At 35.5% G+C, this 12,755-nt stretch overlaps 1 pseudogene; it reads right to left on the bottom strand.

Annotated features, from left to right (window-relative positions):
- Positions 1 to 8,834: 8,834 nt before the first annotated feature.
- Positions 8,835 to 8,933, bottom strand: LOC116216391 (U6 spliceosomal RNA; annotated as a pseudogene).
- Between the last annotated feature and the right edge of the window lie 3,822 nt (positions 8,934 to 12,755).

Raw genomic sequence — 12,755 nt, forward strand, 5'->3', positions numbered from 1 at the left:
AATTCTTCTATATGATCCAGACTAGGAAAAGGAATAAAATTCAAGTTACGGCTGCCCTTTCAAATTTTAAAATTCTCCTGGCAAAAGAGAACTTGTTGTTGTACCTCACTATATCACTTTAGAGTATGTACTTACTGCTTCACCCTTCACTGGTAATAAGAGTAAGAATTATTCTCTAGATTCCAGTGATCAAATTGAGGGCTCTCCACTGACTACAAAGGTAGTTCAGATATCTGTCGAACTATGCAGACCCTACCATATAAATATTTGATTATAGGTGGCTTAAAGTGGTGTTGAACTTCTCAACAATGATCACCTACAAAGGCATCTAGTACCATTTCATATTATACGGAATCCCTCACTCAGTGTCCAGATGCTTGCCTAGATCAAGAGTGTTCTGTATCCAATTTCTGCCAGGTCTGTGAAGGTATCAGATAGATTACCTCATTTGAAATGATGTTAGAAGCTTGTCTTTAGAGAACCAAATCTTTCTAAGATCAAAGATTAATTACCTAAGGCTAAGCTAGTCCCTGTTGAATCCCACATTCAGGGAGGAAGAAAGGTAACCACTAAGAGCAATTCTTCAATGATCAGTATCAAGAACATGATCATCCGTCATAAGTGCTGGGGTTCGTGATGCTGACAACAGACTGCATCATGTCAGCATGCGGATCCTTACAGATATCCATATCATACTTCAGAATGGAGGTGGGGTATTTTTGTGAATAATACAAGAAGAAGGAGGAAGAAGTTGTAAATGAAAGATTACAGAAAATATAGTTACAAGGTGGACAGGGCAATTAGTGCCTGAATATGTACTCAAGGCCCTTAGGAAGTTGGGGTGCTTTCATTTATTAAGGACCATAACAGAAAGAGAGTTAATCAAGATATGCAGCAGGATTACAGGTACAGCTCATTCCCCCCTATATCTTACTCTGCAGCACATCAAGAAAAGATCATCAATCAATTGAACTAATGACCAGTAAATTTGGAAGCAGTAAAATAGCTATAGAATAAAAACTATTTGATGCATTTCAGAAATAGCCACTGAAATATACCAACGAAGTTATCATCAAGTACTGTGTGGTTAGAGTGTTAAAAGGGCTGGATAATTCTATCAGCCATAGAGCATTCATAATTATTAAAAATAGTCTTACAAAAAGTTCATATGGATCTCAGTTGATCACCTGCCATCAGGATGGATTTTTCCCATGGATTGTATTATTACGAGGGCAGCAGAATATAGTATGGTATGTTTTACTTTCCTATAATGCATCACTTAATGGATAATTACCAGAGGCGTAAAGCTAGTTTGGAAGAAAAAATGGTTAATTCCAACACAACTGTAATGAATATTTCAGGAAAAGAAAGTCCATTAAAAAAAATAATAATAAAATAAAGAATGATTTATCAGTTACATTTTATGAGATTCACAGAAATTACATTTGTGATTAAAAAAAAAAATTACAGTAAGTATAATCACTACATTAACTTATTAAATGTGTAGTGCTAAAACCATGGTCAAAAAAGGAGTATGAATTGTTAGAGACGGAGACAAGAAGTTCTTTATTTAAATTAAAAATTTTGCAGAAACTATATCAAGATTAGTCCCCCATGAAGAGTAATAATAATTTATATTAATTCAGTATCATTGCACGAGAGAGAAAAGAAGATTAATCTATGCATTTCAGTAGTATCTATGTAGACAAGATAAGTTTTTAAAAATATATAAACACATTAACAGAATTTAAAGTGAATTAAAAATGTTAAATACTTCATGTGGGTGGGGGCTTCTTAACTGATGGGTTTGATGCTTAAAAAAGTGTATACTGCTTACTAGAAAAAAAGAAAGTGATTAAAATTTGACAAGTTAAATATAATGCCATCACACAGTCAAGAAAATATCGTGGGAAATTTCTTCCAGAAGCATAGAACTACTAATAATTATTTTCTTTAAATATATTTAGAACAGAAAGACTATCAGCAATAAAACAGACATGATCAACATGTTGAAAGAGTCCCCAGGGAAGATAAAATCATAGCTGAAATATTAAATATATTCTGAGTACTCATTTTCATGTTGGGAGAGTAATGTATATTTTTGGGAGGTGACTGTATTAAACTGAAATTTCAACAGAATAAGTTTTGGAATAGAGTGGCAAAAATGAAGTTCTAAAAGAATGCTGTATTGGGGAGCTATAAACTGTGCTTTCAGTTTGAAACTAAAACTGACTTGCTACTAAAGGAATTAAAAAAAAAAATACTGTAAGGGTTAACATGGGAATCTTCCAACCGGTCTGATTTCTTTAATTAGCAAATTTGTTGAAATTAATGTGCCAAGTAAAATGTAGAGAAATTGAAAAGATGTGATATCATGGAGCTCCTCTAGCAGGAAGCCACTATCCCTCACAAATCTGTTGGGATCACTTGACTACATGTACTATCATATGGAGAAGGATGTCCTGACATTTGAGGACAACATTGCCAAAGCTATCCAAATCTAAGTCAACTGACTGAAATATGTCTCAACTCAGGAAAGGGTCTAGGTATTAAATTGCCCTTTAGAAGTAGTGAGTAGAGCTGAACTGTTGCATCTAAAGACTTGTAAGGTGGTATAGTTGAGCAGCTGTTTGGCAGAAGTTTGAGATGCTTGGCATCATAATATATTGTCCACTGTAAACAAAACACCAGTGAAATGGGGACAAATACAACAAAACACAAAGAATACACAAGGGATGTTCAGGGACTTGTGCACTGACAAATTGGTTCCCACACTTGCAAATATTAAGTTATTTAAAAGTCACACAAGCAATCTCAACCTCTTCACTAAATCATAACAGCACTATGTAGCCTCCAGGAAAATTTTGAAGAGATTCTTGCAAGAAGCACACTAATATTATAGATGAGTGTGTTATAAGCTACATCTATCCTACCTGCCTGAACTAATATAAGAAATGTAGGAGGTCAGAAGATTATCACAGTATGAATCCTTTAGAATAACAGCAGAGAGCAAAAAGAAGCCCAGTCACTCAGTCCACTCAGCAATAAACCAGTTCACTTTTGTAGCAGTCAGACTGGATTTCTGCTTCTGCCATGAACAAGGCCAGGCCACTGAGCAGGACATGCAGGGACAACCACACAGCCTCAAAGCTTCCACAGGTCACACTCTTTCATCAGATCTACAGGAGATTTCATAAACTCACTTTGTTTGGTGAATAAACAAATCAGAGCAAATTAACAGATATCTTACTCCATCAAAAGAGAGCTACCATGTTGGTTTCCTGTCTCTCCTCCACCCTTCCCTCCTGCAACATATGGTAAACCTCTGTCTATTAAGCTGGCAAAGCAAAGAAAAATTGTGATAATACACCAGTGGTCAATGAGCCAGCCTTTAAAGGAAAACACTGCTGATAAGATAAACAGCTTATGATGTACTTAATTACAATATTTCATACTCATTTAGCCATCTCCACATCACAGCACTAACAAAGTGGATTTCAAACAGGAAATAAGACTCCTTCCCACAAGCCCAGAGGGCTAATTATAAAATAGCAACCTACATTTTATTAGGTAAAAAGCTTTTCTCTTTTTTTTTTTTCCAGCAGAATTTATTGAGCTCATTACCAACATGCTTATGAAGTGATTTGAAATGAGGCAACATTAAAGCATTCTGAAAATCCCTTGTACTTAGTCATCTTGACACTTTGTTTGAACTTGAAGCATTAATGTGAAATAACTGCAGCAGCCCCATATTTCTGATTCTATTGTTTGACAGTACATTTAAAAGCTAAAAGATGACATGATCAAGGATTTTTAATCAGCACAGTAATTTGTAGGAGTGTCTCAAGTATTCATAAGTTTGAAAAGACCAAAGGGACATGCCTGTGAGAAACAAGACAGGGACAGTGCATGTCAGCTTAGAATAACACAGCAATGTGAAACAGGGAGTACAAGCTTTGCCAGAACAGAAGGGGAGTTATTGCTTTTTACAGGCAAGTCTGAAAATTGAAATACACACATCAAAGCTACTAAAGAACTCCACACACTGTACCTTATTAGCCTCGTTTTACCTTCTATAATCACATTATATAATATGCATCACCAGATGAACCTGCTTGGGGTCAGCAGAGAGGCCACCATAAATATATTTGAAGTAAAACCTGTGAAGGTTTTCAAAGTGGAAAAAAAATCTATAGAGAGGAGTAGTAAAATCCATGGAAATCTATAACATGTTAAAGTGAAATCTGTGAATAGCTTCGCTTTTCATCATTTCCCCCACATAACCCCTGTGTTAGCATTTGAATTAATAATTAGAGCCAATGGAAATGCTTCTGTTGACAGAAAGGTTTTAACAATTCTTCATTCTAACTACATTCTAATGTTCTGCCTACCTTATTACAAAGTCTTTAAAGGAAAGGGGAAATCATTTGCAAGACAACAATTGGGCATTGGTAATATAAACATTGAGCATATCACAGAGTGATCTCTTCCCAAAAAAGGGCAAGCATTCCTAAAAGTGGTTTATAACAAAAAAGGGCGGATTCCAGCCAAATGTGCATGTCAGATATAAGAAGCTCCCTCCTTCTTCCAGTGTTTTCATGTGCTGAAGAGAGATTTGAACACTATGTGGAGTGAACACATTCCCTGCTCCGGAGAAGCACTTCCAACAGTACTTCAAGACCTGTAGTCCTCTGCAGGACCAATCCCTTTTAGTATCCTTGATAGCCCCTTATGCTCAACCCTAAGCTAATAAGGAAACAATGAGATAGAAGAGATGGAGAGAATTCATGAGCTAAGCACTATCTATCTATATCATTATTTAGATAGGAGACCCTCAAGGAATTACCATGCAGTCAAGAGTAAGAATATCAGGCCTATTTTCCAAGCCTGTCCAGCTCTGCTAATAAAAGCTGATGCCAAGCCTAAAATAGAACACTCCCTATAGAATAAGATTAACAAAGCAGAGGGGGAATTAAGAGAATGAAAATAAATACAATGATTGATCAGCTGCAGCAATTGCAACTCTTCTTGTTCAGTTGCTATATGGGTGGAGAATTCAGCACTTAATCTGAAAGGTGACTTGAGAAAGGATTTCAAGAATAATGTGTTGATTTTTCCAGTATGGTTCAGAGTTCTGATGATGTTTCAAACCCACCAGCTAGATTTTAACAACAGCATAGTTTGTCTTAGTGGGAAGTTCAACAAACTCCAAAATGCCGATGGGACATCAGAGCCTGGCCTGAATTTTTGAAATATTTTCCTGATTCTTTGAGAGAAAAGATGTGAGATCTCTGTGCTCTGTTAAAGGAATAAGCATGTATAAAACAATAACAACAGAAAGAAAGTTCATGGAAATGTATATTTTATAATGCATGCTAAATATTTATAAGAATGGATATTCATAACAAATCTATACCTTTTTACTATTACTCCCTTAATTTAAATCCATGTGAACTGATCATGATTAAAATCTGTGACCATTTTAAGTTCAGTGAATATAATGAGAAGGTATCTTCCTGGCTCCTTTTCTTTTCCATCACAAAATGGTGGCACAACATCAGAAAACCTACAGTGATACCAAATATATATACCTTTTCTCACAATGAAAAATAAAGGTGTTCAGGTGTCTTGTATTGTCAGTTCAGCTTAATATATTGTTCTAAATAGTACTTAAAGATACAGATTTTTATTTCATCTCTTGGGCTTAGAATCACAGAATCATTAAAGTTGGAAAGACCACTAAAGTTATCTGATCCAACCATAAACACATGCCTGTGACCACTCTAGACCATGTCACACAGTGCATTTACTCTTTTCTTGAAAACCTCCAGGGTTGGTGGAAATTTTCTTGAAAACCTCTGCCTCCTCCCTGGGCGGCCTTACAGTACCTCACCACTTTTGCTGAGAATTAGTTTTTCCTAATATCCAACCTGATATTGGCTATCCAACCCAATATAGGCTTAGTAGTTAATTTTAATTTATTTGTTTTTCTGCCTTTAAACTATCAAATATAAAGATGGAAAAAAAAAAAAAAAGTACTATTATACTTCTCTCACTTAACAAAAGCTCTATAGTGATACCCAAAGTAATATATCTCCACAATTAAGAAACTACAGCAAAAAAATATTTTTATAAGATGGAATGATTTTAATTTGCTAATTTCCCTTGTGAAAGATATAGTTGTTTTTGTTTGTACCAATATATTTTCTACACTTTAATATCGTATTCAGGATAACTGTGGGCATGCTATATATTCTTCTTCTTAAGAGTAGATCTCAGAGCAGTTCTCATCACTGACAGATCCCAGAGAGGTGTTAGTCTGAAAGTGTAAAATATCTTCCGTAGAAAGAATGGGGGAAAGGCTATTTACATAGTTGTAACTACAATGTCCATTAGGCGCATGAATTAACTGAAAAGAGATAATCTTTTATAAAACTGGAATCTTGTGTCATGATATTAATGAAGACTTTATAAGCTGATAAATTGTTCCATAGTCATCTGTAACAACATTGCTGGCATTTTTCTCTGAAGAACTTTATTGCATCCCAATAAGATACGCCTCAAGTTTAACACATTGTAACACATTTTATTGCCTACTTGATATAGTAAAAGTTTAAGTTTCCCATTGTCCATGGGAAACTCACTGGACCAGTTGAAAGCAGAACATTAGAGTTTATAAATGGAAATGAAATGGCAATGAGTTTCATGTGAGAGTAGCAAGCATATTTTCTGGAGTAAAAAATGTCTGTAGGAACGAAACTATAGAAAGCATGGAACTGTTCCTGTTCCAGCATTCATCTGACACAGATGCTGAATGAGGGTAAATGCACTTTAACTCCAAGAACTACAGTTACTGGCAGCCCAGAAATTTGCCAACAAATTCTGGAATTTCAGCAGTTGGGATTATTACAAAGGTGGCAGGCAGGTGACGGAGGAAGGAGGTCAGATTTTCGCTATGGCTACTGATCAAAGTATAATCTCAAAGAGCTAATGTCTGAGAGTATATAATAGCCTGTACTTTTTTTTTTTTTTTTTTTTCAGCTCAATGAGTCCAAGCATTTTTTCTCTGGTCTCATGATCATCTGTTTTCAGTTCTGACTTCTGTGGACTGCAGCTCAGACAGTTTAATAAAATTCAGTCTTGGCTCTACTCAGCCTCGGACAACAGTCTGATGTAGGACCCAAGGCTCTTTTTAAAGAGAGTCATCTCCTGCTGAGAGTAATGGTAAACTTGAATCTCCCGCCTCCTAGGTGAGTGCTTCATCTACACAGCTGTTACATAAAAGCCAGACAGCATCAACACTATCAGCCTGTGAGCTTTGGGCAGAATTGAATACTTCTACAGCATGTTCAGTTTGCCCACTTGATAGCAGGCTCTGCAAAGGGAGCCCCAGAGCACTCCTTTATCCATTGGCATTATCCAGAGATGGACGCCCAAATGTTCTGCTTAATTAAACAGCAGTATATCTCATGTGCAGTAATGATTTGTGTCATTTAAGGCAACTTTCTGGCAAAACCTTGCTTGCCTCTGCCTACAGCTTAGCAAGTGAATAATTAGCTTGAAAAGAGTTTTCCTGGAGCATTTTCTCAGTTTTATGTTTCTAGCTTCAGCATTTCAACAAGTACATTTTTTTAGGATCTTAGCCAAGGTGCCTCAGAAGTCCATAGGCAAATATTTGTCCCTGTATGCCATTTCAGACTTGAACCACAGTTCATCTTTCAGTTTGTGGTCTAAAAGATTTAATTCCTATTCATTTACCTTTAAGAATCTCAAACTTGCAAACTGTGAAAAATCACAGATAATAAAATATCTAATAGCTTTTCTCTAGACTAAAAGGATTTTACCAACAAAAGGATATCAGCATATTGTATATAAAATATAAGCTATGTAATCTCAGTGGGGATCTGACTAAATGGGATAAGATGAATTTTACAGAAAAATTCATAAAGAATTTGAAGAGGCAAAAATACTGGCATAATACCTTTCTGTATTTCACAATATCCTCTTTCTTGTAGTGTCTTCAGCTGGGTGGAATTATATCCCTTCACTTTCTAATGTAAGATATTTAGGCTGACAGTGCAAAGCCCTTGACAAGATGTCTACTGGATGTTTCAGCTTCTACTGGATGCAACTCTTAAAGGATATTTAATATCCTTAACAATCTCAGCCTGGGTGTCTGAACACAACAGTGACTACAACTACACTGTTAGTGTGACAGCCATCTCTGGAAACAGTGGGGAAATGCATTTAGTTTCAGAATCATCAAGCTACACAGAAAAATTTGAAGGAACAGTGAAAAGTAATGCATGTTTGTTTCATTGAAAATCAGCTGATCTTTCTAGTTAAACTCTTCAGCTTTTTCAGCTTGGGGAAAAAAAAAAAAAAAAAAGAAACAGCTCAGGAAAAGTACTCCCAGTCTGGTTTTTGCTGATATCTAGAAGTACTAGGAGATAGTTAGATAGTTGTAATTGCATTCTCCAGGAATTCCTGACTACTACTCTAACAAGACTCCTCTTAAAAATATTCTAATTCATGAATGATGACACTTTCATATGTATTTCTTACATAAGCTTGCTTAGAATTTGTGATATCTGTATTCGATAGGAATCTAGATATGTGCATAACCTTCAGTTTCAGCCATCTAAATGGCAGCTCTTCAAAGCTGATGAAAGCAAGGAAAATTTTTATTATGCTGTCACAGTTTTCCATAGATGCTCCATATCAAGATATTATGCAGCAAACTGTCAGAGTTGGGATGGCTGCAGGGAGCTGCAGTTCCTGATGCTGCTGGTTGTTCCTATGTAGTTTCAAAAAAAAAAAAAAAAAAAAAAAAAAAAAAAAAGGAATGCTTCATGAATTTGCTTGTCATCCAAGCACAGGGGCCATGCTAATCTTCTCTGTATCACTCCAACATGGAATGCTTCATGACATGTTCCTTTCAATCCTGCTTAATACAACGTATTGTAAAAATTAGAATGGTGCTAAAGGGATTGAAGCTTTTGTCAAGAAGTGGCTCCACAATCTCCTGTATAGAAGACATCCTTGAAAGCAGAAAGCTTTCAGGAAGAATTGGTTGTATCATATTCAGGTTGATTAGACTATCTGTCTACAGCTCAATACTGTCTCCTTTTATTATGAAAAAGGAAAAGACTTTGTTATACACGTTGCTGGTAAGAGGAAGGTGGTACTTTGTTTGAAACCAAAAGGGAAAAGACATCACAAAAATGTCTTCAAAAAAAAAAAGCATCTAGCATGGAAACCTTCAAAATAAATAAATGTATACGTAAAATATGCAAGTAGAAAAAGATAGATTGGACCAAATCACTGCGGATTTATTTATTCAAACATTCTGCTCAAAAGAGATATCTTCAAATTTGACTTAAGTTTGTTATAATTTTGTTTATCTAAATAAAAATCATCAAGATTTGATGCACATCTATGCAGGGCAACCATTTCAAATCCCTAAGTGACCTTTCGGTTTTTATTAAGCCTTCTACAAGTCCTTTTAAAAAGAGCGTTCAGGAGTTTAAGCTATACTCATTAAGACAAATCATTTCTCCATCACTTATTGTTAGGACAGTGAAAGCTAGAGATCACAACATCGCACAAACAGAAGTGATTCTCCAGACCCTAGCTAATAGAGCAAAGCCGTTCAGTATGAATAATACATGCTAAAATTTCAGGATTATTCTGCAGTGCTCATAAAGCCACAATAAATGTTGAAGAAAATTTTAGGTCAGAATTGAAGTGGGGAAAAAATACCTAGACTTGCTTGACAAAGTATTGATTAGAAATAATTTGATTCAATCTGACACTTTCCCTGACACCTTGATTTTAGTAGTCACATCCACTTTTTCATAAAAGCAATAATTTCTCCATGATTGAATCTAATTTTTCTGTCTGTTGTGTAATGACTCACAACTTCTCCATTTTATAACCACTGTAATGAGTAGAGCTGTGCTTGGAGGTCACATAACACCTGCCCAAAATAAAGGGAAATATACCAGAAGATTGAGCCTGAACTACAAGTTTTCACAGATATACTGTATAACTCACCTATTACTTTTTCCCTCTACGTTCTCAAACTAGCTTCTCTTTCAAAAGCGTTTCTCCAACTGTTTAATTAGCAATCAGATACATTTAGTTAACAAGCTAGTTAGATGGAAACCTGCAGGGGATGCTGGAATTTAAAAAAACTCTTTAGTATTCACTTTCAAAAGAACAAATCTTTCTTTTGAAAAAAAATCTTTCAAATGTCTTTCTCTTTCTTTCAGAAGTACCAATGTATGTACACTGCAGAATTTGAGGACATGCTAACTTTTCCATTGTAAGACCCATTTTGGGGTTCCTCTAACTTCTGAGCATCTGAACCAGCTCACCACAAGTTGAAACAACTTAGAAGGTTTCAGCTCAAAGGAACTTTACTTCCCCAGAGAACATAGAACAGGTAAAAAATTACTTTTATAGCTATAGTATTTTTCTTCTTTGTTTTTCTTTTTATTGTATGATTTAAAAGCCCTCTTATATTGTTTCTTTTCAAAGATGACATCTTACCACCCCATAGCATAAAGGAACTCAATATTTTATGTCCTATTTGCAAAAAGAAAAGTGTCTGTGTAGCGAGTGATATGCCTTGAAATTCAGTAGTTCTTTGTGAGCAGTGTCTGTTCCTTTGCACATTTGAATGTACAGAAGGGCCATGGGGAACCATGGAGTTCATGCCACATGTAGCACAGGAATGGGTGACTGTGAAGCCATAATCTTAACATAATGTTTTTCAAGCAGAGACCAAGATGAATGGGTACTGTCGATGTGCTGTCCATTGCATAATACCTTATACAATAATGGCTCTTTTGGGGGGATTTTTTGTTTGTGTGTATGTGCTTTTAGTTGGGATTTTGTTTATTTCATTTTTTCTAAATATTAAGTAACAAGAAAATATTTCTGAGAGGAAGAACTGGTGAAATGGTGATACATGAAGCATGATTCTGCTGCTAACAGTCTGAACTTCTTCCTACCAATTTATTGTTCCAGTTCAGACAAGCCTGGAATCCACAGTACATTTGTTAATCCTAGTAGCTTCTCTCTCTATAAATGCTGTTTATGTTTGAGTTATTTTTCTTCTGGTTCAACAAAATTCTGTTGAATTTCATTTTTCTCCACTTTTGATTCTCTACTGCGTATTTATTACCTTCCTCATTTTTGGCAAGTACCATTTAATTCACCAACAGAAGAACCAGTCACAAAGAGACTCCTAAAATGACTATGTGTTCCCTAAGAGAGGGGAAGATAACATCATGGCTCCTAATTGGCTCCCTTTGCTGAATGACTAGGACTGATCCGTAAAGCGGGACTTGCGTGCAGTAGAAGATAATGGAAAACATATTAATCATGATAGCTTAATTGAATTGAGAAGCTTTTTAAGAGAATTGCTCTAAACAAGGAGACCACAGTAATAAGCAAGCAGTTTAGCCCAGCATGGATGACACTCAGATAAATCTTGTGCTGTGAATCAGAATCCTTCGCTATTACCTCTCAAACACTAGTACTTTGTGTTACAGTTCATATGCTTAGTAAACATTATTTCAACACTCACAGGCTCAGAGCCTATATTAATACATGCAGTCTGTGATACATCCTACACTTGAATCAGAGTTCTGTCTTTGTCAGAAAATGTTAAAGAAAAGTATTAAAAAATAAATGCTATTCAGTGCTACTTTTTCTTCTGCAAATTGCAGAGTTCTCCTATGAGGCTTTCAGATGATATGTAATTTAAAACTTTTAGCCGGTCTTTAAGGAGAGAATAATTGTGATGGTTACTCTAGTTAGTTTTCTCCACTAGTTCTTGAACTCATTAAGGGAAACACAATACTTTAACAAGCTGATATTCCTAGAAATTGAGGACTGTGGGGAATGAGATTTATATCTTACCTGCAGCTTAGTAAATTATATCAAAGCAACTGAGTACTGGCAAATGCAGACATTCTCTGCCTGCTGCAAATGCAAGGTTTGACTCACCTTAAACCACCATGAAAAAGAAAGAAAAAAAAAAAAAAAAAAAAAAAAAAAAAACTAATTTGGCTGCAGCCTCTGTCCAATGTTCAGAAAGCTGCAACCCTCTTATGGTACAGTTTGGGTCCTCTGTTTCAAACTTTGATGTGATGGTATACTTCCTACTACTATGAGCACTATGGAACCAAGACCAGAACTTTTTGTTCATTCCAAAATAGATAAGTAGAACTGTTTGAGTTTGTACCATTGAAAATGAAGAGCTGATGAAGAGGTTTGGAATTGGAAACTCGTGACGGATAAGAAAGTAAGATATGGTAATTTCCACATTTTGTCTCTTGAGAGCTTGTCAGAAGAAATATATTCACAGACCACATGCAGATGTTCTCTGCACTCTGCACAACTGTATGTAGAAGGGATTAGCATAACAGAAATAAACTGGCATTTTCTTAGTTCTTTCAAAAACATAGCAGAAAGGAAGAGAAGAATCTCCTAATTAGAAAAAAAAAAAAAAATAGTAAGGGGGGAAAAATGCTAGACTGGAAAAACTGAAAGAGTAAAAAACTGAAAGCAAAGACCTTCTATTGGTCTCAGTAGGATTTAGGATGAAGGTATGTATGTAATAGATATTCTCAGAGATGAGAAGAGTCCAGTTTTTTTTTCACTCAAGGGAGAGAGATTTTTTTTCTTTGTCTAGGAGCAGTATTCATGGCATTATCATTGTAAAAACATAAGTTACATTTTCA

Source organism: Meleagris gallopavo, chromosome 2 (assembly GCF_905368555.1).
Source record: "Meleagris gallopavo chromosome 2, MGAL_WU_HG_1.1, whole genome shotgun sequence".
Taxonomy (NCBI): Eukaryota; Metazoa; Chordata; class Aves; order Galliformes; family Phasianidae; genus Meleagris; species Meleagris gallopavo.